The sequence below is a fragment of the Tachypleus tridentatus genome, chromosome 13 (assembly GCF_004210375.1).
Source record: "Tachypleus tridentatus isolate NWPU-2018 chromosome 13, ASM421037v1, whole genome shotgun sequence".
Classification (NCBI taxonomy): Eukaryota; Metazoa; Arthropoda; class Merostomata; order Xiphosura; family Limulidae; genus Tachypleus; species Tachypleus tridentatus.
The window spans coordinates 66,783,479-66,789,466 of record NC_134837.1 but is presented as its reverse complement, the minus strand read 5'-3'; positions in this window follow the sequence as shown (position 1 = coordinate 66,789,466).

Below are 5,988 nucleotides of genomic sequence, written 5' to 3'. Positions count from 1 at the left end.
TCTTCTAGACTAGAACAGTAGGATGTCCAGATAGGGCTAATTAACTTTTTAGTTAGAACACGTTAAATTTGAGAATGTTTTTATTATGAAACTGATGCACGCTTCCTCTAGTGGTCATATCAGTTATTAATATTATGAAAGATCATGTAAATTAGCTAATCAAATGATATGTAACTTTGTGGTATAACCACTAAATATGAGCCCTCGATCTCAACCAGTTAATTTGCAAAGTATAGTGAGACCAAATTATTTTAAGTTCTAGTCTGTCACGAATTTACTCACTGTTTTCGTTTCGTATGCGCGTGGTAGATATTATTTGTATTCCAATTGTTTGAAAGTTATTTTCGACTTCGGTGGTTTTGTTTCTTGTTCGAGCCCTGGTTGTAAAGGTGTTTTGCTTTAGTCCGCTAGAGTTTGAAGGTATAATTCCATAATTTACAGCAAATATATCTAGTAACTCCATAAAATAATTGTGTTTTTAGGTTAAAACTACACTGCAGGATATTGAACCTTATATCTCAGCACTTTAGGCCCGGCTTAGCCAAGCGTGTTAAGGCGTGCGACTCGTAATCTGAGGGTCGCGGGTTTGCAATTAAACACAGACAAGATACATCTACTTAACAAAGGAATCAAGTTCGCAATAACACCTCGGTACATCCTAACCTTAGAAATTAAAGCGTGTTTATAAGACCTAGACTAGAGACTTGTGATACTTTCCACAGAAAACAAAAACAACAACAAAAAAAAACAACCGAAAACAACTAACAGAAAGAAGACAACTTCGACAATTTTGTTGACATCAAACAGCCAAACTTCCCAGGAAAAATTAAAAATTTATATTTTCCAGAAACACCTAAAAACAAAATCTTAAATGATTTTTTCAAAGAATTTTCTCACAAAACTATCAACATAATTTCACAAAACAGAAAACTAAAAAACAACCTTACAAAAAGAGACATTAATTCCACTAAAAACCTAAAACAAGACAAAAACATAAAAATTCTAAAAGCAGATAAAGGAAACGCTATAGTCATAATAAACACGAATGAATAATCCAAAAAATGAAAAACTTCCTATCAGACACGAACAAATTTAAACCAATACACACAAATCCAACAAAGTCACACGAAACGCAACTAAACAAAATACCACTAAAAATGAAAAAACAACAACACAATTTCAAAAACACTTTATTCCTACCCACGCAAGACCGACTCACGCACGACACAAATATACGGCATCCCCAAACCTCATAAACCAGATTGTCCATTATGACCAATAATGTCCACATATGAATCGTTTAATTACAATCTTGGTAAATACATAGCATGGGCATTCTCCAAATACATAAAATCAGCCAGCTCATTCATCAAAGATTCTTTTAATTTCAAATCTAACCTTAATCAACTTAATCATAAAGCCTTAATGGCCAGTTTCGATGTCATATCCCTCTTTACAGAAGTCCCAACCACTGAAACCTGCAAGATAGTCTTTGAACTCTATATCAGACTCTAACCCATCAACAGACATTCCCAGCAACCAATTAGCAACCCTCACAGAATTCACCACGATGAAGACAAACTTCATGTTCGACAACCACAACTATATACAAACAAATAGCCTAAGCATGGGCAACCCAGTATCACCAGTTTTAGCCAATATTTTTATGACACAAGTTGAAACACAAGCAATTAACACAACATTACATCCACCATTATACTGGTACGGATATGTAGACGACACGATTGCGGTATTCACATCTACAAAACACACACTTAATTTTTTCAATCACATTAACTCTATACATCCCAACATTAACTTCACATGAACAGGAAGAAAGCAATCAAATATCATTTCTTAACCTCAAAATTGCAAGAACCGATACACAATTTAAAACAGGAATCCACCGAAAAATCACCCGTACTGGAATATACATTCCTTGGGACTCAGCACATGAAACAAAACAAAAACTCAACATACCGAGAAACCAAATAAACACAGCCATAAAACTATGCTCACCAGATAAAATTAACGACGAATTATACAAAATAAAATAATACTTCATCAACATCAACAAGTTTCCTCCACAAACCGTAAAAAACATTATACGCACACACCTAGACAGAAAGCAAAATCAACCAACTAAAGTAAATATATCTCACGATTTAAAAAATTACGAAACAATATACTGCTGCATACCATATATTCCTGACATCAGAAGAAAAAGTTTGTTTTGAATTTCGCGCAAAGCTACTCGAGAGCTATCTGCGCTAGCCGTAACTAATTTAGCAGTGTAAGACTAGAGGGAAGGCAGCTAGTCATCACCACCCACCGCCAACTCTTGGGCTACTTTTTACCAACGAATAGTGGGATTGACCGTCACATTATAACGCCCCCACGGCTGAAAGGGCGAGCATATTTGGTGCGACGGGGAGTCGAACGCTTTAATCCACCTGGCTATGCCGGGCCATGACATTCCAGCTAATACCAAATTTATTCAAAACCCAGGCACAAAACTAAGGTCTACAGTATGTAAAAACTACACTAACAAACACAACACCAACATTATTTATAAAATACAAGGTGATACCTGCCACGACTTCTATATTGGAGAAACAAGTAGTAAAATGGAAACCTGATTCAAAGAACACAAAAGTCACCATCACATGTTTTCGAACTCTGCAAATCATATTAACACAACATAACCATAGAAAACACCTAAATAGTGGAATTGATAGAACATAATAACGCCTCCACGGCTGAAAGGACGAGCATGTTTGGTGTGACGGGGGGAGTTTGGAAGATGTATGTCGTTTACAAATAATATATGTATTAACGGGTTTATTACAGAGCCTTGGGGAATGCCAGTTTTAGGTGGGAATGAGGGTGACACGTTAATGTTGATCTTGATTTCTGTGGTTCTGTTGGTTAGGAAACTTGAGATCTATTCAATTTTAGATACTTTATAGTTACGTAGTTTGTATCTAAAGACGTTGTGCCAAACGAAATCGAAAGCTTTTTCGACGTCCAGGAAAACACCGATTGTTGCATGGTTGCGATTAAACCCTTTGTGTATTTACTATTAATTTGGTTAAATGTCGTCGTTTGCGTGATGTGTTTTGTGTATCAGAAAGGAGCTTATTGGATTATTAGACAAGAGGAAAGGCAGCTAGTCATCACCACCCACCGCCAACGTTTGGACTACTCTTTTACCAACGAATAGTGCTATTGACAGTCACATTATAACGCTCCCACGGCTGAAAGGTCGAGTGTGTTTGGTATTACGGGGATTCGAACCCGCGACCCTAAGATTACGAGTCTAACGCCTTAACCACCTGCCCATTCTGGACCTGCTTCTCTTAGTATGCTGACAATATAGCTCTCTGGAGTGTTTCATGAAACCAATTGATAACAAGTAATATAGTACAAAAATCCCTAAATGCTATCTTTAGCTGGCGTAACGATTGGAGAGTCCTTCTAAATCTACCCTCCTTGGCCCCTCCAAACCAAATAACAGCAATATTGGTATAGCATTTAAACGTAACCTAAACAATCTGACTTACACAGATCAGCTTTTACCTTTCATAGTAAAACCAATTAATTGTAACGCATTAACTGCTCAGTTTCATACTCTGGCTGTTATACTAATCACACTGCATCGGTGTATATTCCCCTACATCCAAATAAGTAGTCAATTAGTCTCTAATTCTAGAGGTATACGTATGACCCACACGTCACTCTGGATCCAAGTGTATCAAATGTGATAGTTTCTCTACACAGGCCACCACTCACTGGTCAGACAGAAATAATACTTAGTGTTCTACTAGTGAAAGTGGGCTTTCACGGGATACTCTCGTCCCCTATCTGTCGCACACACACACATAACTAAGTCCATGTTATTGTATTTATTGATCAGAGCCATCCCAAGGACCCGCTGCCCATTAAATACCGTTTTGGTTAATAAGGTAATAAAAAAATAATAACATTCAGACGTTCCTTGGATGCCAGTAAAAATACAGGTACACCACCGATTTTCTGGTAAATGATAACCCGGACAAAATTACGAGAGTACACTTGAACTTCCCGTGATCGCTAGACTAATTCACTGGGTGGCCAACAGATGGAATTTCTTGTGGCACGCGCTCTTTCAGGATGGGCTACTTACTGACTTTACACGATTTAATGTATCGAAGGAGTAAGAAACTGTTTATGAGTTGCTTGAATATGCAAAAAACATTTTACGGGATCTGCTGTCAAAGGTATAGCAAGTAAGCTTATTGAAGAAAGTCTAGCTGAGTGGATGAATGTCAACAAAGAAACACCTGTTGTTCATCACTATACTGACTCTGAAATTATGAGTATTGTTCTGAATCCTGATAAAAACACTGAAAGTGATGAAGATGACAGTAATGAAGACAAAACAGATGTAATTGAAATACTTACTATGGATAAGTTAATTGAATTGACGGATGAATTAATCCGTGGGCTAGAACAACGTATCTTCGTGACGACACAAGAGCTAATGACTCTTCGTTTTCTGTGTGAAAAATTACACAGGGAATGATCAAAACACATAAAACAACTTTGCTTGGATGAAATGTTTAAAAACATAGCCAAGAAAAATGTATGTTAAAGCAGTAGGCATACATCTGACAATTCTGTGGTTTCAACTTCAAGTACCCAGGTGCCCCCCCCCCTGCAACATCAGAAATCCATGGTGAAACAATCAACTATGAAACAGACAGTAATCTCTCAATTATATGTGTAAAAACTGCTGGTATGAGAAGAGAAAGCACTATGTAGAGGAGCGAACAAAGTTTTGACCTTCTTCGGTCATCGTCAAGTTTACAAAGAAAGAAAGGGTGACTGACCGATAGCTGACCACATGTTTGAAGGCGGTTGTGTAATTGAGTGTAGGAATGTATAGGGCGTACTTAGATGTTGGATACATTTATTAATATAGGTATAAAGGTGTTCTTTCGTATTGGTTTATTTTGGCCTTGAGTTGTTGTACGAGTAAGTGTTCTTTAATTTTGAGTTTGTTTATGTTTGTTTCTTTATTTAGTATTTGGGTGTTTTCTATGGTTATGTTGTGTTTATTTGATTTGCAGAGTTCGAAAACATGTGAAGGTTACTTTTGTGTTCTTTGAATCAGGTTTCCATTTTACTACTTATTTCTCCAATATAGAAGTCGTGGCAGTTATCACTTTGTATTTTATAAATAATGTTGGCCAGGTGGGTTAAGGCGTTCGACTCATAATCTGAGGGTCGCAGGTTCGAATTCCCGTCGCACCAAACATGCTCGCCCTTTCAGCCGTGGGGGCGTTATAATGTGACGGTAAATCCCATTATTCGTTGGTAAAAAGTAGCCCAAGAGTTGGCGGTGGGTGGTGATGACTAGCTGCCTTCCCTCTAGTCTTACACTGCTAAATTAGGGACGGTTAGTGCAGATAGCCCTCTAGTAGCTTTGCGCGAAATTCAAAACAAACGAAACCAAACCAGACTTCCGAAATAAAAGCCTCGCAGTACACCGTTGTTCTGACTTATTATTTCTGAGAAGTGTCTGTTCTAGGTTAGCTGTGTACTAAAGGTTGAACAGGTATTTTATTTGGGTGGTGAGTTTGGTCTGTGTGTCATATAGTTTGAGTTTGATGTTCCTAGTTTTCTGTTTGTTTTGTTTTGCTTAAGCCTGCGGTAGAAGACAATGGCGCGTGTTTTCTGTGAATTAAATAGCACACGCCACTATCTGCTACCGCAGGCTTAAGCAAAACAAAACAAACAAATAAAAAACTAGGAAATAACAATCAAGTCAAACCAACTAATAAACTATTTTTAAAAAATCGGTGGCTTCGCCAAAGTCTGTAACAACAAAAAACAATACAACGCTTATATAAAACATATTCTGGAATAACGATGCCCAGTTATATGCAACATTTCTACAAAAAGCTTCAATCTACCCAATTACAAGCAATATGATTAGCCTACTGA